This window comes from Schistocerca serialis, chromosome 6 (genome assembly GCF_023864345.2).
Source record: "Schistocerca serialis cubense isolate TAMUIC-IGC-003099 chromosome 6, iqSchSeri2.2, whole genome shotgun sequence".
In the NCBI taxonomy this organism is placed as follows: Eukaryota; Metazoa; Arthropoda; class Insecta; order Orthoptera; family Acrididae; genus Schistocerca; species Schistocerca serialis.
The window spans coordinates 361,318,999-361,346,660 of NC_064643.1; the positions used below are offsets into that span (position 1 = coordinate 361,318,999).

The 27,662-nt window shown below is 43.2% G+C and overlaps 1 protein-coding gene across 1 annotated transcript in view; it reads right to left on the reverse strand.

The window, feature by feature from the left end:
• The window catches only part of LOC126484872 (neuronal acetylcholine receptor subunit alpha-7-like), a 330,385-nt gene that overhangs the window by 197,607 nt on the left and 105,116 nt on the right, over nt 1-27,662 (reverse strand). The gene's annotated exons all lie outside the window — the stretch shown is intronic.

Consider the following 27,662-nt stretch of genomic DNA (forward strand, 5'->3'; position numbering starts at 1 on the left):
CCGTTAATCTCATTTGGTAAGAATCCAACATCGCACAGCTGGTACTCCAAAAGATGACGGACAAGCGTAGTGTAGGCAGTCTCTTTTGTAGATCTGTTGCATCTTCTGAGTGCCCTGCCAATAAATACAGTCCTTGGTTCGCCTTCCGCACAACGTTTTTTATGTGTTCTTCCAATTTAAGTTGTTCGCATCTGTAATTCCTAGATATTTAGTTGAATTTACGACTTTTAGATTTGATTGATTTATCATGTAACCGAAGTTTTACGAATTCCTTTTAGCACTCATGTTGATGACATCACACTTTTAGTTAATTAGCGCCAGTATCCAATTTTCGCGCCATACAGATATATTATCTAAATCGTTTTGCAATTGGTTTTGACCTTCTGAAAGCTTTACTAAACGATAAACGACAGCTGCTCAGATTGTCTCCTAAATCTTTTGTAAAGGTAAGGAAGAGCAGAAGAACTATAACACTACCCTGGCGAACGCAAGAAATCACTTCTGTTTTTCTCGATTACCTTCTGTCAATTACTACGAACTGTGGCCTCTCTGACAGAAAACAAACTGAGGCGATATTCCATAAGCACACAATTTCACTACAAGCCGCTTTTGTGGTACAGTGTCAAAAGCCTTCCGGAAATACAGAAATACGGAATCAATTTGAAACCCCTTGTCAATAGCACTCAGCACTTCGTGTGAGCAAAGAGCTAGTTGTGTTTCACGAGCGATGTTTTCTAAGCCCATGTTGACTGTGTCTCTTCGAGGTAATTCATAATGTTCGAACAGAATATAGGTTCCAAAATCCTGCTGCAAATCGACGTTAATGATACGGGCCTTTAATTTAGTGTATTACTCCTATTGCCTTTCTTGAATGTTGATGTGACCTGTGGATCTTTCCAAATTTTGGGTATGGATCTTTCGTCGAGCGAGCGGTTGTATATGATTGTTAACAATGGAACTATTACATGAGCATACTCTGAAAGGAACCCAACTTGTGTACAATCTGGAACGGAAGACTTGCTTTTATTAAGTGATCTCCTGTAGTTTCGACAGCCTTATTGAGTAAAAAGGTACCACACTTGTCCTTACAGCTGCAAGAGCTTAACTTCTGGAGCACTATGTTCACAATAACTATTGATAATCAATCCACTTTACAATACGGGACATTTCATCAATTGTATTTTAAGTAGCAATAAGATATTTGTCTATGAGTTTGTTAGTCTCTGCAGGTAATGAACGTCATGTCCACGAGTGCAGTTATAATATAACATTACTTCTCTTAGTCTTTAACAGCACAATATCATCTTCCTTGATGACTGTTAAATTTCACATCGAGATATTACGAATTTCCTTCAATAAACACAACGAAATGCATTATCGGGTTTTAGCAGTTTTGCGACTGTTTCGATGCGGCTAGGCATGATTTTGTCTCTTATGCTATTATCTTCATCGCACAGTAGCATTTGCACCTAACATCCTGAATTGTTTGTCCCGTATCTCCCAATCCTTGTCTCTCTGTACTATGTTTTTCCTCTACAACTCCCTCCATTTCCATGTAAGCTATTACTCTGTGTCTTGTTGCGTAGCTGTAATCCTGAAGATATCAGCAGTTTCCTCTTTTTAATGACAAGATAACGGAATGAAATTTTGAAATGAGACTTAACCACAACTGCAAAAGTGAGCATTATCATGCTGGAAAGTGTCTCCTGAACTGGATAAACCATGGAACTTCGGGTGCAGTCATTGAGCCTCGAATGTCCTCACATCACTCTGATGAGCTGCATTGGTACTGAATGCATGCATCTCAGAAAATTGTGTCAAGGTAGTGGCTTCTGGCCTGACACGTGTGTGAAAGTCACTTCTGCTATGTCGGGGCTCATAGTCCTCCAGCATAGCAGCAATGCATCGCAAGTGGACTATGCCTGAAGCCGCAGGGGCTACATAGGCGAACACCACCACGACAATTCTGAGCGCTTACCTAGCAGGCAGGCAGCTGTAGTACCGCTACAAAGGGGCGCAGTAAGCGTGGACGCGCTTCCGAAATGTCAAGTAAACAAAAATAGATCCTTCCGTATCTTGGCGCCTCAACAGTATTTAAGCAGGCGCACGTCTACTGCGAGCCATTTCTGCACAAACGAACTCTCTGGACAGTTACGCTGACCGCTTTTGTGGTTACGTAAACAGAAGATTTCCTGGTGTCATACCGTGAGCTGCCGTCCGACGCCAGCCTACTTACTGGAAATCTTGTCCTCCCTTGGGACGTGGAGCAGCCAGCTACTTAGCCCCTACAGTGTTTTGTGTGTAAGTAGACATTCAGGGGAAGCACTCGTGGTTTACGGGTAGCGTTTTGTTTAGTATTCAAAATACCCTTGGTCCATGGTTCGAACCCCAGCACCGTTTAAATTTTGAATAAACATCATCAGCTATATCAGTCGAAGACTTCAGGCATAATAAGTCACCCTCATTCTGCCAACGGCCTTCTCAAAGAGCTCGGACGAGCTGACAGACCGTCAAGGCACTCTCTTGTTCTTGGTGTGGGAAACTGCCACAATAGGCGGAAGAATCGACAATGATCAACGGCATCAGGATGCAGAAGGCAATGGAAACCACTGCATTAAAGACACGTAATTTGTAGCCACAGGACATGTGCCCTGTGCTTGAGAAAGTGCCACGATGATCTCTCCGTTGACAAAAGATTCCGGAATAGTCCCTCATTCGGATCTCCGAGAGGGGACTGCCAAGGGGAGGTGACCATGAGGAAAATATAGAGTAACCAACGAAAGGATAACGTTCTACGCGTCAGCGCGTGGAATAACAGAAGTTTGAATGTGGTAGGGAAGGTAGAAAATCTGACAAGGGATATACGAAGGTTAAATCTAGATATAGTGGGGGTCAGCGAAGTCAAACGGAAATAAGGCGAATATTTCTGGTCAGTGGAGCAAGGGTAATATCAGCAGTAGCAGGAAACGGTATAAGCTGAGTAGGATTCGTTACGAATAGGAAGGTAGGGCAGAGGGTGAGCTATTGTGAACAGTTCAGTAATAGGGCTATTCTCATCAGAATCGACAGCAAACCAACACCAGAAACGAGATATCAGGTATATATGCCGACGTCGCAAGCCGAAGATGAAGAGATAGAGAAAGTATGTGAGGATATTGGACCGGTACTTCAACAAGAAGTACGTAATGGGAGACGAAAATCTAATAGTCATTGCTATTGTGCTATTGTGCTATTGTGGTGGGAGGCGTAGAAGAAAGGTTTACGGGAGTATATGGGATTGGTACTAGGTATGAGAGCGGAGAAAGAATAATTGAGCTTTGCAAGAAAGTTCAGCTAGTAATAGCGAATACTCTGTTCAAGAATCACAAGGAGGTGTACTTGGAAAAGGTCGGAAGATACTGGAAGATTTCAGTTAGATTACATATTGGTCAGACAGAGATTACGAAATCAGATGGTGGTTGTCAGGCATTTCCGGGAGCGGATATAGTGGTGATGAAGTGTAGGCTAAAATTTGAGAGACTAGTCAGGAAGAATCAGTGCGCAAAGAAGTGGGATGTGGAAGAACTACGGACTGAAGAGATTTGCTTGAAGTTATTTGAAAAAAATTGGAAATTTGTGGTAAGGACTGATGGTACCAAACTGCTGAGGTCATCGGTCCCTAAGCTTACGCACTACTTAATCTAACTTAAACTAACTTATGCTGAGGATGACACACACACCCATGCCCGAGGGAGGACTTGAACCTCCGACGGGGAAAGCCGCACGGACAGTGACAAGAAGCGGCTACCCCGCGCGGTGAAGTTCTTTGAGGCTATAGACACTGCGATAAGGAACAGCTCAGTAGGAATTTCAGTTGAAGATGAATGGACATCTCTAAAAAAAAAACAGTCACAGAAGTTGGAAAGAAAAACATAGTTACAAAGAAGATAATTGCGAAGTAACCATGGGTTACAGAAAAAATACTTCAGTTAATCGATGAAAGAAGGAAGAACAAGAAGTTCAGGGAAATTCAGGAATACGGATATACAGATCACTTAGGAATGAGATAAATGGCAAGTGCAGGGAAGCAAGGGCGAAATGGCTGCATGAAAATTTTGAAGAAATCGAAAAGAAATGACTGTCGGAATGACTGACTCATCTTACAGAATCGTCAAAACAGCCTTCGATGAAATTAAAAGCAAAGGTGGTAACATTAAGAGCGCAATGGGAATTTTACTGTTAAATGCAGAGGAGAGAGCAGATAGGTGGATAGAGTACATTAAGGGCTTCCATGAGGGGGAAGACTTATTGAATGACGTGATAGAACAAATAGCAGTCGATATAGAACAGATAGGGAACCCAGTATTAGAATCAGAATTTAAAAGACATTTGGAAGACTTAAGATCGAATAACGCAGAAGGGATAGATAAAATTCCATTAGGATTTCTAAAATCATTGAGGGTTGTGGCAAGAAAGTGACCTCTAACGTTGGTATGTAAAATGTATGAGACTGGAGGTATACCTTCTGACTTTCGGAAAAACGTCATCCGCATTGTTCCGAAGACTGCAAGAGCCTTCAAGTGCTCAGGCATGAGAGATGCTAACAAGAGTAATATATAAAAGAATGGAAAAGAAAAATGAGGATCAGTTAGATGACGATCAGTTTGACTTCAGAAAAGGTAAAGGTACCAGAGAGGCAGTTCTGACGTTGCAGCTGGTGGATACAAGACTTAACAAAAATCAAAATATATTCATAGGATTTGTCGACCTGGAAACAGCGTTGGACAGTGAAAAATGGTAATAGTTGTTCGAAATTGTGAATAAAATAGGGTTAACTATAGGAAAAGAATAGGGAAAAACATACAATATGTGCAAGAACCAAGAGAGCAATAAGGGGTGAACAAAAAGAACGAAGTGCTCGGATTAAAATGGGATGTAGTCTTTCGTCCCTATTGTTCAGTCTATACATCGAAGAAACAATGATGAAAAAAAAAAAGAAAGTTTCAGAAATGGAATTAAAATTCAAGGTGAAAGGCTAAGAATGATAAGATTCGCCGGTGACATTGCAATCCTGAGTGAAAGTGAAGAAGAAATACAGGATCTACTGAATGGAATGAACAGTTTAATGAATACAGAACATAGGTTGAGAGTAAATCGAACAAAGACGAAAGTAATGAGAAATAGCAGAAATGTGAACAGTGAAACGCTAATCGCCAAGTAGATGAAGTTAAAGAATTCTGCTACTAGCTAGCAAAATAACTCGTGACGGTGGGAACAAGGAGGACATGGAAAGCAGGCTAGCACTGGCCAAAGAGACATTCCTGTCCAACAGAAGTCTACTGGTGTCGAAGATTGTCCTTAATTTGAGGAAGAAATTTCTGAGAATGTACGTTTGGAGCACAGCATTGTATTGTAGTGAAACATGGACTGTGGGAAAAGCGGAGAAGAAGATAGTCGAAGCATTTGAGACGTGATGCTACAGAAGAATGTTGAAAATTAGGTGGACTTATAAGGTAAGGAATGAGGAGGTTCTCCAGGGATTCCGCGAAGAAAGGAGTGTGACAAGAAGAAGGGACAGGAAGGTCTTACATCTGTTAAGATTTCATAAAATATCTTCCATGGTTCTAGAGGGAGCTGCAGAGGGTATAAACTACAGAGGAAGACAGAGATTGGAATACACATAGCAAATAAACAAGGACGTAGGTGGCAAGTGCTGCTCTGAGATAAAGAGGTTGACACGGCAGAGGAATTCGTGTCTGGCTGCATCAAACCGCTTAGAAGACAGACAAAAAAAAAAAAAATCCGATACAAAAGAGTTACATGTTTGCACCTGTTAGTGTCCTTCAAATTAGTCACCAGCGTTGCATAGAACCCGTTGTCAGCGATGTGAAAGGCTAGTGTACTGTTAGCAGAGCCTGTTCTGTTGATGCTGCAAATGGAGCGGTCTACTGCCTGTCGAATCTCTGGAACAGTTCTGAAGCGAATGCCATGAAGTGGTTCCTTCATCTTCGGAATAAAATCAACGTCACAAGGACTTAAGTCCGGGCAGTATGGTGGATGGTACAGTACCTCCCAGTCCCATCGACTGAAGAGAGCAGCCACAGCTTGCGCTGTATGCGCCCGCGCATTCGTGCGAAATGATGAGTGGATTGCGCAGAAAGTGTTGCCGCTTCTTTCGCAAAGTTGGTCGCAGGTGGTGCTACAAAAACCAACAGTAATACTGTGCATTGACGGTCTGCCTTGGAGGAACGTAATGCATTAGGGTAACACCATCACAGTCGTACATGAGAATAACCATAACTTTCACCATACTGGGGCTCTGACGCACTTTAGACTTTCACGGCGACCCATAATGACGCCATTCATTGGATTGGCTTTTCAGTTTTAGCTCGTACGATGTGGCCCATGTCTCATCCAGTGTTACAATACGACATAAGAAAGCCTCTCCTTCGCGCTCATAGCGCTCCAAGTGCGTCTGAGCAGCGTCGTGTCGCATCCATTTCTGCATTTCCGTCAAGTCATGCGGAATCCATCGTGATGCAATTTTTCGCATGCCCAGGCGTTTCTTCAGGATGCGAAGCCCTGTCCACAACCGCGGCAACAGCATGTACTTCTTCAGAGACGCTAGGACGACCTGCCCGACGCAAGTCTGCCACAGTTTGCCGACATTCGTTGAAGGATTTTACACGACGTGCCACTGTTCTGTACGCCAATACCGATTCATCGCACGGCTCCTGAAGACCTTGATGACACTGTTGTGCTGTACAACCTCTGGCACATTCAATCTTGATCCAACTCCGTTGTTCCTGTTTCAAAACATAGTGACACCGTTATGTTAGACCGCTCGCTCACAAGTGACTGTGTTTCCCTGATTGGGCGCACGCCGGTGACGTGGGACAAGCGAGTCCATTTTTTCGGAGGTAAGGTAGGTATGTCAACAACGTGTGCTATCAGCGACAATAGTAGATTCCTTTGCATAGGGTCTCCACAGCAGTGTTGCCACTATTTAAGTTCCAACCTACGGATGTTCATTTTAATAAACGTGCGACATTTACTCCGTTCACTGCCACCGCCTACCATCATGGTATACATGGTCTGAAGATGGTCACATTCTGACCGAAACCGGTTAGCATTGCAGCCAAGACTGTTATTAGTCCATTTTTAAAGTATATTACCTGGACCACTGATTTTCTCCGCGAGAAATATTCTCAAAAGGTACTGATAGTTTCCACTGTCTAATTGGGCTTTACTTTCTTTGCGGCGTCACCGGGAAGAGCACCTTAAGTTTCTTTGGAACATTACCCATCACACAAAATGTTGATGCTGAATTACTGATGTAACACTGATGTTAACGGAATATTGAGTGTTGCCAAGTTGTCTGTAAGCAGATAATACTGTAGGAAAAGCGGAAGACACATTCCACATTGTGTTACATAGTTGCTGTGGTAACAACGAATGGAAATATATTGCCGCTGACGTATTACTATGGTGCAGCCTGGAGGTGAATAGTTATCGCCGTCCAGCGGTGCTCCTGGAAGGAGATTCAGTCTCTTGAGCTGCCGGGGTACATGGAGGGAGATGCGCAGAACAAGTACGAACTTGGAAACCTTCTGACGTGGCGCACGCTATATTCGTGGTGCCGTACTTTATTTTTGATTCCTGTTATATTTATAGGGCGGCAACCGAGACAGGTGATCTGTATGTAGTAGTATGATAGTTAAACAGAATCCTCTGAGCCATCAAACACTTCCAGATATGAGGAGCTACCATCATACACTGATGCGTCAAAACATTAAGGCAACTACCTACCGTGATGTAGAATCCCGTCTGGTGGTGTTGCGTGTACGTGACACTACTTTCAAAGCATTTAAACGGAGCAGAGACGAGTGGGGAAACATTCTAAGGACCATACGGGCCACAACTTGGGAAATATACTGATTCTGGCCATACATACAGCGCACCGGTGGCAAGACACAATCAATACCTTCACTGCGCGATAACAACGGTGAAGTCACTGATGACAGTGCCACTACAGTAGAGTTATTAAACACGGTTTTTCGAAACTCCTTCAGCAAAGAAGATGAAAAAAGTATTCCTGAATTCCAATCAAGAACAACTGCCAAGATGAGAAACATAGAAGTAGATACCCTCTGTGCAACAAAGCAGCTTAGAGCACTTAATAAAGGCAAGGCCTCCGGTCCAGATTGTATACCAGTCAGTTTCCTCTCAGAGTGTGCTGATAATATAGCTCCATATTTAGCAATTATATACAACCACTCGCTCACAGAAAGATCCGTACCCAAAGACTGGAAAATTGCTGAAGTCACATCAATACCCAAAAAGGGAAGTAGGAGTAATCCACTGAATTACAGGCCTATATCACTAATGTCGATTTGCAGTAGCTTTTTGGAACATACACTATATTCGAACATTATGAAGTACCTCGAAGAAAACAATTTATTGACGCATAGTGAGCACGGATTCAGAAAATATCGTTCTTCTGAAACACAACGAGCTTTTTATACTCATGAAGTAATAAGTGCTATCGGCAGGGGATGTCAAATTGATCCTATATTTTTAGATTTCCAGAAGGCTTTCGACACCGTTCCTCACAAGCGTCTTCTAACCAAACTGCGTGCCTACGGAGTACCGCCTCAGTTGTGCGACTGGATTCGTGATTTCCTGAAAGAAAGGTCTCAGTTCGTAGTAATAGACGGAAAGTCATCGAGTAAAACAGAAGTAATATCCGGCGTTCCGCAAGGAAGTGTTATAGGCCCTCTATTGGTCCTGATCTATATTAACGACATAGGAGACAATCTGAGTAACCGTCTTAGATTGTTTGCAGATGATGCTGTCGTTTACCGTCTTGTAAAGTCATCAGATGATCAAAAAGACTTACAAAATGATTTGGTGGAGGTGGTTAGTGTTTAACGTCCCGTCGACAACGAGGTCATTAGAGACGGAGCGCAAGCTCGGGTTAGGGAAGGATTGGGAAGGAAATCGGCCGTGCCCTTTCAAAGGAACCATCCCGGCATTTGCCTGAAACGATTTAGGGAAATCACGGAAAACCTAAATCAGGATGGCCGGAGACGGGATTGAACCGTCGTCCTCCCGAATGCGAGTCCAGTGTGCTAACAAAATGATTTGGATAAGATATCTGTATGGTGCGAAAAGTGGCAATTGACCCTGAATAAGTAACAGTGTGAAGTTATTCACATGAGTACTAAAAGAAATCAGCTAAATTTCGATTACGCGATAAGTCACACAAATCTGAAGGCTGTAAATTCGGCTAAATACTTAGGGATTACAATTACCCATAACCTAAATTGAAACGATCACATAGATAATATTGTGGGTAGAGCAAACCAAAGACTGCGATTCATTGGCAGAACTCTTAGAAGATGCAACAGGTCTGCTAAAGAGACTGCTTACACCACGCTTGTCCGCCATATTCTGGAGTATTGCTGTGCGGTGTGGGATCCGCATCAGGTGGGACTGACGGATGACATCGGAAAAGTACAAAGAAGGGCAGCTCGTTTTGTATTATCGCGAAATAGGGGAGATAGTGTCACAGACATGATACGTGACCTGGAGCGGCAATCATTAAAACAAATGTGTTTTTCGTTGCGACGGTATCTTCTCATGAAATTTCAATCACCACTTTTCTCCTCCGATTGCGAAGACATTCTGTTGGCACACACCTACTTAGGGAGAAATGATAATCACGATAAAATAAGAGAAATCAGGGCTCGCAAAGAAAAATTTAAGTGCTCGTTTTTCCCGCGTGTCGTTCGAGTGTGGAACGGCAGAGAGACAGCTTGAAGGTGGTTCATTTAACCCCCTACCAGGCACTTTATTGTGAATAGCAGAGTAATCAGGTAGATGTAGATGTAGATAAAGCGACTGTTGTGTACCGGCGCTTTGGAACGAGTATCGCAGAAGCAGAAAAGCTGCTCGGACAGTGAAACCATGAGTAGCGACAATGTATTGCACGTCCGAGTTTCATCGAAGAACGCGGAAATTAGAGCTTTGACCACTCTGTGAGGCAGGGGGGGGGGGGGGGGGGAGATATGAAGACAGAGCGCAATTTTGCTGCGGGAACTAGTATTTCGAAGCTCACCGTTCAGCGCACATTTTTGAACACAGGTCTTCGCAGCGGACAAGTTGATCAACGATGTCTTCATTTACAACTGCTGTGCGCACAGGGTCATAGAGACTGGGCCATGGATTTTTGGAAACGTATTACTCGGTCGGATGAGTCACGTATCTTGTAATATCAGGTTGCTGGCCCTGTCTCGATACGGGGTCATCCAGCGAATGGCTGCTCGAAATATGTACTGCGCCACGAATAAAGGCCGTTGGGGACAGTCTAGTGCTGTGGGGGGACATTCACCTGAGCTTTTTTGGGACCAGTTGTAGTAATCAGTGGCACCATGGTGGCGGCGGACTACGTGAACATTACTGAGGACCACCTGTATCCCTCCACTCTTCGGTTCTAGGCGCTCAGTCCGGAACCGCGTGACTGCTATGGTCGCAGGTTCGAATCCTGCCTCGGGCATGGATGTGTGTGATGTCCTTAGGTTAGTTAGGTTTAAGTAGTTCTAAGTTCTATGGGACTGATGACCACAGATGTTAAGTCCCATAGTGCTCAGAGCCATTTGAACCATTTTTTGAACCTCCACTCTTGATGTCTTGTCTGATGGCGAGGTCATCTTCCACCAGGATAGCTGCTGGTGTCGTTTGGCCAGAATAGGACTTCAGTGGTTTGAAGAACATTATAGTGAATTCACTTTGTCCGTTGAACACTAAATTCGACTGATCTGAACTCGACAGAATTCATCAAAGACGCTATCTAGCGCTAGCTCCCAGCCAACAAGCCTCAGGCTTCTTATTGACGGAAATTGTGTGTCTTATGCGTAGACTTATGGTGTCACATAGCTCCGGAAGCCTATCAAGGACTTACAAGATTCATGCCACACAGAACCGCTGATATAGTGTTTGTCAAAGGTGGCCCAACCCCCCTATTAAGGAGGTGGTCAGTATGTTGCGGTTCATCAACGTATGTTGATCACTTGGAACCATGAAGTAAAAAGCACGAAAATGACATGCAACTCAGTACACTACAGTACATCGTAGGTAGATGAGCATCCTTACTCTTCAAAAGTTGTCATTAGTTTATGCCGAGTGTATTTTATGCATACACTTTACTCAATTTCACGCCGAGTAACTATCGTCCAAGTGACATTACAGGCTATTCACCGTCCCCAAATCGGTTGACATACAACTTTCTCTTCTCATCACTTCTGACGATACCTTAATAATGTCAAGACAGTTACTAATATTTCCATAATTATTTGTGAACCGAAATTTTAAGGCTAGTGTAAGACGGAAGTGACAAGCAATACGAGTAGCTCGCCCACCAAAATAGAGAGAAGGAAATTAAATGGCTCTGAGCACTATGGGACTCAAAATCTTAGGTCATAAGTCCCCTAGAACTTAGAACTACTTAAACCTAACTAACCTAAGGACATCACACACACCCATGCCCGAGGCAGGATTCGAACCTGCGACCGTAGCAGCCTCGCGGTTCCGGACTGCAGCGCCATAACCGCACGGCCACCGCGGCCGGCAAGGAAATTAAAACAATTCTGTGTTCTGTATTAATAATAACGGAGGTTGCCTAATAATACACTGCCCAGTCACCTGTCAAAAGCCTGAATGACTACCTTTTGCAGCGCGAGAGGTGCTGGAGGACAGTCAATGGGGTTGTGGAGGGTACTGCAAGGGATATGGCGCCATGCCGACTGCATTGCCGTGGCCAGCTGTGCTATTTTCCTCGTTTGAGAAACCCAGACGCAAAGAGCCCGATCGAAGAGGACCCACAGACTCTCGATTGGGTTTATATCCGGTGAGTCTGATGACTTCTCGTAACGCTCTTCTAACCACGAGCTGTGTGCTGTGTGACACGTGCATTCTGCTGCTGGTAGGTGCCTTAGTGTCAAGGGAAAACAAATTGCATGTAGAGGGTGGACACGGTCACCGAGGATATATACATACTTATGCTGATCCAGTGTGCCTTCCAGAATGACGAGGTCACCAAGAGGATACCACAAAAATATTCCCCAGACCATAACGCTATCTCCTGGTTGCAGGATGTTTCACACTGTATACAACAGCGGGCATCTTTCCAATGGAGCGTAAAGCATGATACATCTGAAATGGAAACTATCGCCTCTCAGGGGACGTCTAGTTGCGATACTGGCGTTCAAATTCTAGGCTTCGTCGCCGATGAACAACAGTCAGCATGGATCCATAAAACAGGCACCTACCGCGGAGGCTCATACGCAGCTCCGTTCGCTGAACAGTCCTTGAGGAGACACTGCTGGTAGCCGCTTGGATCATCTGTTTGGTCAGTTGATCAAAAGATACACGTATATTCGCCTGTACACATCTTCGCAACAGTCGTTCGCCACTGTCGTTTATGGCCTGTGGTGCACCACGGTTGCCTTGTCTCCGGTTTGGAACAGGGCCATTTTGCCGTGTGTTATATACACTCCTGGAAATGGAAAAAAGAACACATTGACACCGGTGTGTCAGACCCACCATACTTGCTCCGGACACTGCGAGAGGGCTGTACAAGCAATGATCACACGCACGGCACAGCGGACACGCCAGGAACCGCGGTGTTGGCCGTCGAATGGCGCTAGCTGCGCAGCATTTGTGCACCGCCGCCGTCAGTGTCAGCCAGTTTGCCGTGGCATACGGAGCTCCATCGCAGTCTTTAACACTGGTAGCATGCCGCGACAGCGTGGAGGTGAACCGTATGTGCAGTTGACGGACTTTGGGCGAGGGCGTATAGTGGGCATGCGGGAGGCCGGGTGGACGTACCGCCGAATTGCTCAACACGTGGGGCGTGAGTTCTCCACAGTACATCGATGTTGTCGCCAGTGGTCGGCGGAAGGTGCACGTGCCCGTCGACCTGGGACCGGACCGCAGCGACGCACGGATGCACGCCAAGACCGTAGGATCCTACGCAGTGCCGTAGGGGACCGCACCGCCACTTCCCAGCAAATTAGGGACACTGTTGCTCCTGGGGTATCGGCGAGGACCATTCGCAACCGTCTCCATGGAGCTGGGCTACGGTCCCGCACACCGTTAGGCCGTCTTCCGCTCACGCCCCAACATCGTGCAGCCCGCCTCCAGTGGTGTCGCGACAGGCGTGAATGGAGGGACGAATGGAGACGTGTCGTCTTCAGCGATGAGAGTCGCTTCTGCCTTGGTGCCAATGATGGTCGTATGCGTGTTTGGCGCCGTGCAGGTGAGCGCCACAATCAGGACTGCATACGACCGAGGCACACAGGGCTAACACCCGGCATCATGGTGTGGGGAGCGATCTCCTACACTGGCCGTACACCACTGGTGATCGTCGAGGGGACACTGAATAGTGCACGGTACATCCAAACCGTCATCGAACCCATCGTTCTACCATTCCTAGACCGGCAAGGGAACTTGCTGTTCCAACAGGACAATGCACGTCCGCATGTATCCCGTGCCACCCAACGTGCTCTAGAAGGTGTAAGTCAACTACCCTGGCCAGCAAGATCTCCGGATCTGTCCCCCATTGAGCATGTTTGGGACTGGATGAAGCGTCGTCTCACGCGGTCTGCACGTCCAGCACGAACGCTGGTCCAACTGAGGTGCCAGGTGGAAATGGCATGGCAAGCCGTTCCACAGGACTACATCCAGCATCTCTACGATCGTCTCCATGGGAGAATAGCAGCCTGCATTGCTGCGAAAGGTGGATATACACTGTACTAGTGCTGACATTGTGCATGCTCTGTTGCCTGTGTCTATGTGCCTGTGGTTCTGTCAGTGTGATCATGTGATGTATCTGACCCCAGGAATGTGTCAATAAAGTTCCCCCTTCCTGGGACAATGAATTCACGGTGTTCTTATTTCAATTTCCAGGAGTGTACTTTAACGACGTCGGCACGCCCTTGGCCCAAAGGGAATGATCAGACAGTTTTGGAAGTCAGATAACTCACTCCGTTTGCGCATTACCACGACGACTGCACTATTTCTCGCGCCTTGCCGGCCGGAGTGGCCCAGTGGTTCTAGGCGCTACAGTCTGGAACCGCGCCACCGCTACAGTCGCAGGTTCGAATCCTGCCTCGGGAATGGATGTGTGTGATGTCCTTAGGTTAGTTAGGTTTAAGTAGTTCTAAGTTCTAGGGGACTGATGACCTCAGAAGTTAAGTCCCATAGTGCTCAGAGCCACTTGAACCATTTGAATTTTTCTCGCGCCTCCTGACAAACTTTATATAACCTCCACTGCTAGTGCTGCCATCTGCCGTTTATGGATGGTTATTGCACTTTGAACATAGGGGGTGGTCCTATTTATGTGAATGGGCTGTGTAGGGTGTGAAATGGTGAAACACACAACTTCTGTGATGGGTAAAAATAATTCTGGTAGAAATTTAAGGGTCATATTCGGTGCAGTAACATTGACAAATGATGAACAATCAATGACATTCTCTGTTTGGTCAGATATTTTATGAAGAGTGCTTCAGGGAGAAAAAGACATGATTTAAAATGTGTTAGTATCTACCATTCCGAAAATATTATGCGAATGTGTGCTTTATCCTCAGCTGTTTCCGAGATGCTGTTTCTACATCTACATGTAAATGGATACTCTGCAAATCACATTTAAGTGCCCGGCAGAGGGTTCATCGAAACACCTTCACAATTATCTGTTATTCCAATCTCGTATAGCCCGCCCAAAGAATGTACACTTGTATCTTTCCGTACGAGTTCTGATTTCCCTTATTTTATCGTGTTGATCGTTCCTCCCTATGTAGGCAGGTGTCAACAAAGTATTTTCGCATTCGGAGGAGAAGGCTGGTGATTGGAATTTCGTGAGAAGATTCCGTCGCAACGAAAAACGCCTTTCTTTTAATGATGTCCATCCCAAATCCTGCATAATTTCTGTGACACTTTCTCCCATATTTCGCGATAATACAAAACGTGCTGCCTTTCATTGAACTTTTTCGATCACACTGCGCGGCAGTATTCTAGGAGGGGACGGACAAGGGTACTGTAGGCAGTCTCCTTAGTAGTATATAAACAGATCATCACTTGCTGCATTTAATTTTCTTTACCTTTCTACAAATTTCATAAAAAATGGCAAACTGAAGCTGATATCGGTTGTTTGCCCAAGTTTTAATTATAACGTCTCTGGTGAGTCTATGCCGGCGACAGCTTAGAGTGCCGGCTGGTGAAGTCTTTGGCCAAATAAGAGTAGTTGCAATCTGTAAATACTACACAGCACAACAGAATTATTTTTTGTCTTCATAATTGGTACCGTGTTTCCTGCTCAATTAAACGATGTTAATGGTACAAATTTACAAGCATACTATATGAACGCTGATACTTCGGCCAGTGTCACCTGTCGTTTGAGACAGACTGCCCTGACGACCGTCTTCCTTCAGTGGTCATGCTACTTCGCGTCAACAAGCACAATCCCGCTCATTTGTAAGGGATAAGTATTCAATCAACTAACTCTACTGCCGGTTTTACTCAGTTCCGATTAGCAACGCATGACTTGAAAATTTACCGAAGTTTATTTCCTTGCATGCCTGGATGAACAGATATTGTTGACGATGGGCCATAGTCCGAAAATCACTTCGAAATAAATTCACTGAATGCGGATAACTTGGCTTCAGCTTGTTACGTAAAGATTTACTACCTTTTGGTGACAAAGCGACAAGCGGAAGTTTTGGTCGATCCGCGAGGCGTGCGTGGACAGTCTACTGTTAAGGCGACCACTCGCGATAAGCGAGAAATCCGAGTTCGAGTCCCGGGTTCAAAATGGCTCTGAGCAGTATGGGACTTAACATCTATGGTCATCAGTCCCCTAGAACTTAGAACTACTTAAACCTAACTAACCTAAGGACAGCACACAACACCCAGCCATCACGAGGCAGAGAAAATCCCTGACCCCGCCGGGAATCGAACCCGGGAACCTCGAGTCCCGGTCCGGCACAAATTTTCTTACGTTACAGCAACAACTTCCACCCTTCTCATTCCTGACAGTTGCAAATAGCTGTAACGCGAGAGTAAGAGAGCAGTTACAGCGTGTGTTTATACGAAGTTTTCCCCCCGTAGTGAATCACACTATCATTTAGCGTGGATCTGCTTCCTTTTGAAACACTGTATAAAGGGTGCTCCATTGCTAATGACCGGGCCAAACATCTCACGAAATAAGCATCAAACGAAAAAACTACAAAGAACGAAACTCGTCTAGCTTGAAGGGCGAAACCAGATCGCGCTATGGTTGGCCAGCTGGATGGCGCTGCCATAGGTCAAACGGATACCAACTGCGTTTTTTTTTAATAGGAATCCCCATTTTTTATTACATATTCGTGTAGTACGTAAAGAAATATGAATGTTTCAATTGGACCACTTTTTTCGCTTTGTGATAGATGGCGCTGTAATAGTCACAAACGTAGAAGTACGTGGTATCACGTAACATTCCGCCAAGGCGGACGGTATTTGCTTCGTGATACCTTACCCGTGTTAAAAAGGACCGTTTACCAATTGCGGAAAAGGTCGATATCGTGTTAATGTATGGCTACTGTGATCAAAATGCCCAACGGACGTGTGCTATGTATGCTGCTCGGTATCCTGGACGACATCATCCAAGTGTCCGGACCGTACGCCGAATAGTTACGTTATTTAGGGAAACATGGGAAACGTCAATCACGACCTGCAACAAATGATGATGCCCAAGTAGGTGTCTTAGCTGCTGTCGCGGCTAATCCGCACATCAGTAGCAGACAAACTGCGCGAGAATCGGGAATCTCCAAAACGTCGGTGTTGAGAATGCTACATCAACATCGATTGCACCCGTCCCATATTTCTATGCACCAGAAACTGCATGGCGACGACTTTCAACGTCGTGTACAGTTCTGCCGCTGGCCACAAGAGAAATTACGGGACGATGACAGATTTTTTGTACGCGTTCTATTTAGCGACGAAACGACATTTGCCAACAGCGGTAACGTAAACCGGCATAATACTATTGGGCAATGGAAAATCCACGATGGCTGCGACAAGTGGAATATCACGACCTTGGCGGGTTAATGTATGGTGCGGCATTATGGGAGAAAGGATAACTGGCACCATTTTATCGATGGCAATCTAAATGGTGCAATGTGTGCTGATTTCCTACTTAGTGTTCTACCGATGTTACTACAATATGTTTCACTGCACGACAGAATGGCGATGTACTTCCAACATGATGGATGTCCGGCACATAGCTCGCGTGCGGTTGAAGCGGTATTGAATAGCATATTTCATAACAGGTGGATTGGTCGTCGAAGCACCATACATACCATGGCCCGCACGTTCACCGAATCTGACGTCCCCGAATTTCTTTCTGTGGCGAAAGTTTAAGGATATTTGCTGTCGTGACCCACCGACAACGCCTGATAACATGCGTCAGTGCATTGTAAATACATGTGCGAACATTACGGAAGGCGAACTACTCGCTCTTGAGAGGAATGTCGTTACACGTATTGCCAAATGCATTGAGGTTGACGGACATCATTTTGAGCATTTATTGTATTAATGTGGTATTTACAGGTAATCTCGCTGCAACAGCATGTGTTATGAGAAACGATGAGTTCGCAAAGGTACATTTATCACATTGGAACAACCGAAATAAAATGTTCAAACGTACCTACGTTCTGTATTTTAATTTAAAAAACCTACCTGTTACCAACTATTCGTCTAAAATTGTGAGCCATATGTTTGTGACTATTACAGCGCCATCTATCACAAAGCGAAAAAAGTGGTCCAACTAAAACATTCATATTTCTTTACGTACTGCACGAATATGTAATAAAAAATGGGGGATTCTATTTTAAAAAACGCAGTTGATGTCCGTTTGACCTGTGGCAGCGTCATCTAGCGGGCCAACCATAGCGCCATCTGGTTTCCCCCTTCAAGCTAGACAAGCTTCGGGCTTGTAGTTTTTTTTCCTTTGACGCTTATTTCGTGAGATATTTGGCTCTGTCACGATCAGTGGATCACCCTGTATAAGATTGGGAATGGCCAATCACTGTATATCTTAAAGGACATTCCGAATTACTGAAAAAATAAACAAATGAATTTACAGAATAGTTAGAAGCATTCTAAAGTAGAATATTAAAAGAGGCGAAAATATGATATCCTGATGTTATTGTAGGCCAGGTTATGTCACCTCTGATTGGAGCATGCCTAGTAGAGCGCTGTGATGTTTATATCAACCCTCAGGTTACTAACTTTCATGCTTCATTAGCAAGTACTAATCGCAGAATAAATTTTTATAGCCGAAATCGCGTTGAAAACTATTATTTACTGACCAGTTTCGACAGGTAAGATTTTCATCCTTGCGTTCATTACTCATACCACATTAAAAAATTTAGTGGACGAATGGTTCAAATGGCTCTGAGCACTATGCGACTTAACTTCTAAGGTCATCAGTCGCCTAGAACTTAGAACTAATTAAACCTAACTAACCTAAGGACATCACACACATCCATGCCCGAGGCAGGATTCGAACCTGCGACCGTTGCGGTCGCTTGGTTCCAGACTGTAGCGCGTAGAACCGCATGGCCACTCCGGCCGGCTTTAGTGGACAGTGTATTGCACATTCCACAAAGGTTTGTCAGGCCTTGATATCAGTAATGAATGCACAATGGAACAAGACGTACAGCCAAAAAGTTTTTAAGGATCTGAAGATGACAGTCTTACCCATCAAAACCGGTGTCAATAAAGAACAGTTTTGAAAGCGATCTTGGTTTTAAAAAATGTCTTAAAGTACATACAGATCGCTACTTCTCATTTCTCATTATTAGAAACTTCAAATTATTCACAGAACCTAAAGTTGACGAAGAGGCTTCAGAGGAGCGTAGGACTTACAGTATGGATTAGTGAAGGATCAGATTCGTGTCTCTCATACTTCAAGTGCACTAGAGTATTACCAATGACATTTGCATGTAGATACATACTCAGGCTACTGTACACTGCAGGGCGGAGGGTGAATTATACTTTTATTTGTCACTTCCCATCCTCATCTGTTCTTGTGTGCAGCGAGGCAAGAATGACCTTATGCTTCCGTAGGTGCCCTAATGCTACACTAATGTATGGCGTTTCACTGCCCAATATGGTTCTAGCAGTGCGTCTTTGAATTCATTCTCTGGTCACATTCAGACCTATGCACTCCATACGCTGGATTTCAACGGAACAGGCCGCACAAGATTATTAATAGATACACTCAATTGCAGTGTTATCCCATCAAATACAAGTCTTCCATTGGCCTTCCCTACTATTGGTTTATCGTTTTCGCTCCATTTCTATCACTTTGTAGTATTACCACCACGTGTTGAAACTATGGAACAAGCTCGAGAAGCTGACCAGTAATCTTACAATCAGATTCTATCAGGTTCTTTGTCTTGCTGATAGGTGTTATTTAGCATTTAGAGAGCACTACTTTCAGTACAACAAGTGGAAACGGTGTTTATTTTGTTAGTCATTTCTCATAATCATACACTGACAAGAGAGCTGGCAGTGTTGCTAAACGTATCTAATAAACAAGTTATAAATTGGAAGTGTATAAGACTTTCTAGGGGGTACAATCAATGTTACTTTCATTTCTGTTGAACATTCGCTGTTTGTGAAGCGTACTCGGTTCTTCTACTCCAATATTCTTAGAGCCAGTTGCATAGGAGTATTTGTGAAGCTGCTTCGTAAGATCTTACAGTGAGTATTAGTCAATAATGTGGTATAGTGTTCGAAGCCTTTGAGAAACTTATGACAAGGAAGCACACCTGTTCACGCGTATATTCCATGGGTGAAACATGTGACTTGTCTTTCGCGCGAGTGCTGATTCCCGTAACCACACTGATTCTTTGGGACAAGATCCTTCCCCTACAGGAACGTAGTAAGTAGGAGCTTAGAATATGATCTAGGCACCTGCAACATACGAACGCTTCGGCTATTGGTCAGTAATTCACAGTACCCATTATTTAAATTTTTCTGTAACCCGATGTCACCTGCGCCCATTCCTAGTTGAGTGGCCCTGTCTCACACGAGAGATTAGCGATAAATATGAAACAGTACAGGTAAATTACCAGCGGTACCGTGTACGAAGTGTTCCTAGTCGACTCTGTACAAATTAAAGTCACCGCAGGAAACTACCGAACATCGGGATTTTTGAGTATTGTGGACTGTACGGTGCCTCTGAGTTGCTCTGCGAATGAGGAGTCTGAATCTGAATCTAGTACCATCTAGGGCGGTTACTAATGTCTATACAAGTATGCAGGCGATTTAATTTTGGATCTCTCTATACCTAGTAATTACTACAAACGCTCGTTTTCCTGGAGAATGTAGTCTGCCTTTCAGATAAACATTTCACTAAATATCAGAAACTTACTTCCTTTGTACCACGGGTTTCATCTCTCAGTAACTCGTAGTCGTATTATATGACGGGGCCTGCTTTCTTGGAGAATGGTAAGTTTCGGGAATTAACTACGATCATTTCGTTAGTTGACGAAAAGTATTTTAATATTATCGCCATTCACATTTGATCTCTAAGTCATTTTAATAAGTGGATTCTGAGATTGCATGTTTTTCTTTATGGATATCGGAGTTTCGCCTAACCTAAAGCACAGTCATTTGTATTCCAAAGTTACTGTGCCGAATTATTAATGGGAACTGCAGCAGCTGTATGTGGATAAGTAACGCAGAGACTAGCCCTTAAGAAAGTATGTGTTATTTGGGTAAAGATAGGATACTTACGTGGTATTTACTTACCTACAATCTGCTCTTAATGACCCTTAAAGGGCCAGTACTTTTCCTGTATTTACTGCTTTCTGAACATGTGTTGGTTACCAGTAGTTAAGCAGTTGGGTTGCATCAGAATTTTTACTGCTACTTTGATGTGACACCATGGAACAGCCGAGCTAACTTCATTTACGTCTGTAGCGGTTCCAGTTTTGGTCCTCTGTTGTAGCTGTATTTTAACATACTGAACTCAAATTTAGAAGGAAGATGAACTACAAGTTACTATACTACCATGATTCTCCACATATGTCTGATGGTAATAAGAGCGGAATGACATATTGGACTAAACAAATTTCAAATGATTCCGTTAATTTAATTCGGCACCAATCTAGCCTTCCCACATACAGTAGCTAAAAATATATTTCTGCATCTCTAATGACATCAGTATTGACTGGACATCAAAATTTATCCTTTCTTTCCTTGAATGTTAAGAAAACTTTGGTTATGAACATGTTAAGCTAGGTCTAATCGTGCCTGTAATATATATTGTTCGAATACGCAGGAATCTTTAACCAGTAACTTCAATTACGAATCCACGACACATTTCTGACTCTTATACTTCCATCATCAGGCCTATTCTATTCAAATTTATTTTAATATCAATGTTGATTTTTGGGTATACGTTATTCTGGGTTGTAGCGACCACTACAAACATTGTCAGAGGGTTGCACACCACATCGAGCACATGAAATTAAGCATTATGATACATTAGCATTACGTGAGTAGATGACTGATGCGTAATACTCCAACCTGCGTCGTTGAGTCATAAAAAAAGTGACTGGTTATAAATTTTTATGTATTTTGGTTCACCGTAAATTGGTATATAATACAGAAAAGTGAATTTAGCTCCATACAGAGTATGTCTAGGGGATAATTTTGACAATTGGATAACGCACCCCATAGTGCTCTACAACTGAGGAGATCGTTGAGGAATAACTGTCAACAGCGTTACCCTAACAGTCATTTTACATTATGTCGAGTTCATAGAGATATAATAAACTATCAACGGACACACAAAGTACCACACTATTTCAAAGACAATGTTGTTTCTAGTTCTCTACAATTATTACTCTACACTTTCGACTGTGTTCATTGTACAGTCATCCAGTTTAGAGGGTGAGCAACCGTCAGCATGCGTGTAAGAATAACTTATCGCTGAAATATGAGTATTTAGAAACTCGGAAAAATGTGTATTTATAATCATGCGAGGAAGCAAAATGAGAATATTACGTAAATGGTTAATTGGTTGTCATATTATTAGTCATGCACTATGTCTAAGACTAGTTGATCTATTGAGTAAGTGCCAGAGGAATCATATAATTTAATGTATAAGATTCTACCCAATGTTTGTAATAATAGTACGATATAGAAAGAAATACTATAAAGAAAAATGTTAAACCTTAGAAAGTGAGCTATTACGTGCAGAATGGATAAATGTATTTTCTACCTAAGTAGTACCTATTGTCTGAATGTTATGGATAATCATGCGTCAGCGTTTGCAATTCAAGTTCTCCACATTTGCTGTCCACTGAATCACTTAAAATGCGTGTTTTTGTATGTTTCAGTGTTACTGGTATGAGCAAGGCTTTCGAAACTCGTGGACTAGTTGAACGTTGACTTCACTTTCATTTCTGAAATAAAGATATTCCTCTTTTGGAAAACCATTTCACGGTCAAGAGATGTGAGTGGAAACACTGTAAATTGCAATCGCTGTGCTCAGATGCCACTACCGGGGTAGTACGAAAATGCATTGGCGTCAACTGCAACTCAGATCTGCCCATATCGGTAGTTTGACTGGCTGCCGCCTCTTAACCTAAACCAGATATCCCCGACGTCTACCAAAACGTCAGTTGGAGGCCTGTTTCAACGATGACATTCGAGAAATTATTGGGGAAACTATAATATTCCCCAAATATAGACCAATGTTGCTAAACAACGTTCCGTTTCTTTGTTGCGGAATATACTGTAATTGGTGATTGAGCTGTGACCTCTCGCAGGCTAAGCCACTGTACTATATACAATGAATTTAAGTTTTCAATTTATTTCAGACATATCTAAGCAAGTGGTCTACACAGAATGTCTGTAACATCAATTTCAGTATTTTTACTAAACACGTGAAATGTGAAAATAACTAATTTTTCAACCTATTTCCGGTCATTTCTAAGTGAACTTTCTTTACGATGACCAGACTGAATCTCTATAATCTTACTTTCAATTTTTTCCGCCAAATATGTGACAACTTTCCGTCCATAGCGTTGCTTGTGTCTGATCATATGTTCGATATTATCTAAAATTTCACCTACCATTTGTAAGTAAAAATTGTTATAAGACTTTTTTATGGCAAAATTAAAGTTTGCGGCAACAAGTAGTCATGATCTAAAATCAGTGGTTCCCAACCCTTTCGTAAATATTACCCTTCATCGAGTTTACATGTCAACAAATACCTACAGCAAAATTTTTTGTTTAAAGTGTTTTGTAGATGTTTTATTAAACTGAAAAGTAATGAGTCACGGAGACCGTTGGTACTGCTTGTGTCTGACACTCTGTTCTTATATTTTCTTTACTTTTGGTGAATTCACATCGTTCTAAAATATGCTTTAATATCAATAAGTCATGGAGAATTGTATCGTTACTTTTAAGGCTATTTCAAATAACAATGTATCCAATCTATTGCCGAGACTTTGCCATTTCCGTTTTATCAAAGCGTACTGTCAGTGTGTTGATATCACAGAGTTCAAGAAATTCCTCTTTGTCTCAGATTTCACGATCTGAAAATATTCTTTAACTCATTGAAAATGGTCTTAATGGCCACACATTTATTTGTCGATTTATCTGAACCAGCAAAACAGTCAGTGGCAAGGGCTGGCTTATTACACTTGTGAGAGTAACTTTTGTTGCTCGTGTGAAGTATCATTGTCAGTTCTTGGAACAGTGAAACGTCTTAAACTAGAGGCCTTCGTTGGTAAAGGCCAAATTTGCCAAGAAAACGAACAACAGTAACTTGTTTTGTTAAAATATTCCCTATATTTCGAGACCATCCGAAATGAAGCATGCTTATTTCATGAAAGAAATCAACGCGGCACGCTGGTTTGGAAAAAAAACGAAAAACGAAAAAATCGTTCACCATTTTCGCTCGTTCGACGAAGTAACAACTGGCTGGTAAAACATTAAGAAACAAGCGAACTAGTAGCTGTTTCGAACCACAGAACACTCTGAGCCATGCAACTGCCCATTGTAATATGTTCCCTGACTATACGCAAACTTCGAATAACGTTGTTCATTGACTCGTTTCAACAGTTCTGCCTTCCTTTTCATCGCATCACAGCCAGATACTCGTTTCTGCATATTTTTAGGTATAAATATTACAGTGTATCGATACAGCAATAGTAGATATGACTGTTTCAAATCGTTTCGTTTACTAATTTGCCGTGACACATGTCTCGCTTTCGATATCCGGTCAACCCTCGGATTGTTATCGTCACTTATTATTTCTTTTGCCTCTAGCAATGTTTGTTATGTGAAACAAGCCAAATTGTATCTTTGTTTGGAGGCACTCTATGACTGGTCAAGTGGAAGGCAACGGCATCTACATCTGTACTACATATACTGCGCACTCCGCAAGCCACCATCATGTGCATGGCGGAAGGCACCTTGTACCATTGCTAGTCACCTCCCTTTCATGTTCGACTCGTAACTCGAGCGACCGAGCGAGGCTGTGCGGTGGTTAGCAGGCTTTACTCGCATTCTGGAGTACGACGCTTCAGATGCCCGTCCGGGCATCTATTTTTAGATTTTTCGTGATTTTTCGCTCCAAAGCAATTGCCTTGATGGTTCCTTTGAAAAAGACACTGTCATTCCTCACCATTTCGTAATCTAGCTTGTGTTCCGTCTCTAGTGACTGCACTATCGATGGGACGCGAAACTATAATCTTCCACCGTCCTTTCGTATGGAGGTAGTCAAAAACTGCTGTTTATCAGCATCCGTAAGAGCCCTGATTTCTCTTATCCTGTCTTCAGGGCCATTACGCGAGATGTAATTTGGTGGCAGTATTAATCGTTCTTCAGTCTATCACGCATGCCAGATTCCCACTAAGCACATTTATTTATTTTTAGTCATCAGTCTTTTGATCGCATTGATGCGGCCTGCCAACCTCTTCATTTCAGAGTAGCACTTGCAACCTACGCCCTCAATTTTTTACTGAATGTATTCCAATCTCTGTCTTCCTCTCCTTTTTTGCCTTCTACAGTTCCCAATAGTACCATGGAACGCATTCCCTCATGTCTTAACAGAATTCCTGTCGCTTCTCCTTGTCAGTGTTTTCCACATACTCCTTACATCTCCGATTCTGCGCTAAACCCCCTCATTCCTTACCTTATCAGTCCACTTAATTTTCAACATTCATCGGTAGCATCACATCTCAAATCCTTCAATTTTCTTCTTTTCCCGTTTTCCCATAGTCCATGTTTCACTACCACACAAGCTGGGCTTCAATCGTACGTTCTCAGAAATTTCTTCCTCAAATTAAGGCGTTTGTTGATTACTAGTAGACTTCTAATGGTCAGGAATACCCTTTTCCCGGTACTAGTCTGCTTTTGGTGTCCTCCTTGCTCCGTCCGTCATTGGATATTTTGCTACCTAGGTAGCAGAATTTCTTAACTACATCTACTTCGTGACTGTCAGTCCCGTTGTTAAGTTTCTTGCTGCCCTCATTTCTGCTACTTCTCATTCCTTTCGGCTCTCTTCGATTTACTCTCAATCCATATTCTGCACTCATTAGACCGTTCATTCCATTCAGCAGATCATGTAATTCTTCTTCACTTTCACTGAGGATAGCAATGTCATCAGCAATTCTTATCATTGCTACCCTTCCACCTTGAATTTTAATTCCACTTCTGAACCTTTCTTTTATTTTCATCATTGCTTCTTCGATGTGCAGATCGAGCAGTAGGGGCGAAACACTACATCCGTTATTTACACATTATTTAATCTGAGCACTTCGTTCTTGGTCGTCCACACTTACTATTCCCTCTCGGCACTTGTACATACTGTGTATTGCCCGTCTCTCCCTATAGCTTACCCCTATTTTTCTCCGAATTTCGAATAGCTCCAACCATTTTATATTGTCGAGTGCTTTTTCCAGGTCGACAGATCCTATGAACGTGTCTTGATTTTTCTTTAGACTTGCTTCCGATATCAACAGCAAGGTCAGGATTGCCTCTCTGGTGCCTTTACCTTCCCTGAAACCAAACTTATCGTCATATAACACATCCTCAATTTTCTTTTCCGTTCATCTGTATATTTTTCTCGTTAGCAACTTGGATGCGTGAAAGGTTAAGCTGATTGTGCGATAATTCTCGCACTTGTCAGCTCTTGCAGTCTTCGGTATTGTAGATGATATTTTTCAGAAAGTCAGATGGTATGTCTTCAGACTCACACATTCTACACACCAACTTGAATTGATGTTTTGTTGCCACTTCCTACCGGTAAAAAATCCAGCAGCACTCCTCTGAATTGCTTCGGCGTCTTCCTTTAATCCGAGATTTGGAGTTCCCAAACAACCGAGCAGTATTCAAGGGCAGGCCGCACATGTCTTCTATACGCGATCTGCCTTATAGGTGGTCTAGTATATCCTAGAATTCTTCTAATAACCCGAACTCGAACTTTTACCTTCCCTACAACCAGCCTTGCGTACTCTCTCGTTGCATTTCATGTCTCTCTGCAACGTTACGTCTAGATGTTTAATCGAAGTGACTGCGTCAAGCAGCCCGCCACACTCTATTCGAACACTACGGTACTTTTCTTTTCACTCATTGTATTAACTTACATTTCTCCGCAATTAGGAACGTGCTGCTATTTATCACACTAAATAGAAATTCTGTATCTTTTTACAGTCACTTAATGACGATATTTTCCCTGGCACTGCAGTGGAATCAGCAAAGTCACCTCCTCTGATAGGATGATGTGTAGTTGTGTTCAGAACAAGCTTCGAGCTGATGACAGATTTACCTAATTGATCTATAATACATCCCTTCTTGTTTGTTCCCCGTAGAACATTTCATTTTACCTATTTCCCAGTGTGTAACTACCCACTAGGTTGAGAACCACTGCCCTATATTACAACGTGAAGAAAGAATTCAGTACGCAATATCCGTTTAAGTTACCAGAAAACACAATGACTACTTATTTTGCCTGTGTGAAAGGAATTGAAATATTAGATAATTAATTAAAAAATTACTATGTGACGTACTCTACTCAACTCCCTCTAGCAACTCTATATGATGAGATGTTCTGCTCTTCAAGATTTTCTTGATGCCATTCAGCTGTGGTGACCGAAATAGCGTACAAAATCTGTAACTTTCCTATTGGTCCTACATCACTGCTTTGTCGAAGATCCAGTCAGATTAAGAGGCGACCTCCAGGGCTTTCTTGCTCCATGCAAAATGGTGGTGCAAACCGCGGTTTCCCCTCCTGATGGTTCAATTGCGCCAGAAACTGAACGATGGCCAGCTGATCTGAACATATACCTGAATAGTGCACTGCCTTGGAACCTACTGCCTGCAAAGCTAAGCTCTCGTGTCAGCGGAAGCAGTGCTGTTGGTTACGTTCTGCTCCGATCGCATACTGAACGATTTATGTAAGCTAAGCCAGTCGGCGTACGGGGCTCGTTTTGCATGATATTAAGCATGAGATTCAGGCACTGAAGCGGCCGTGGCGTATGCACCGTGCCTCTTATCTACTCATCAACTGTCGTCGTGGACTGCAGTGCTGTTTCTCGACTGGCCCGAATACTTGGCTG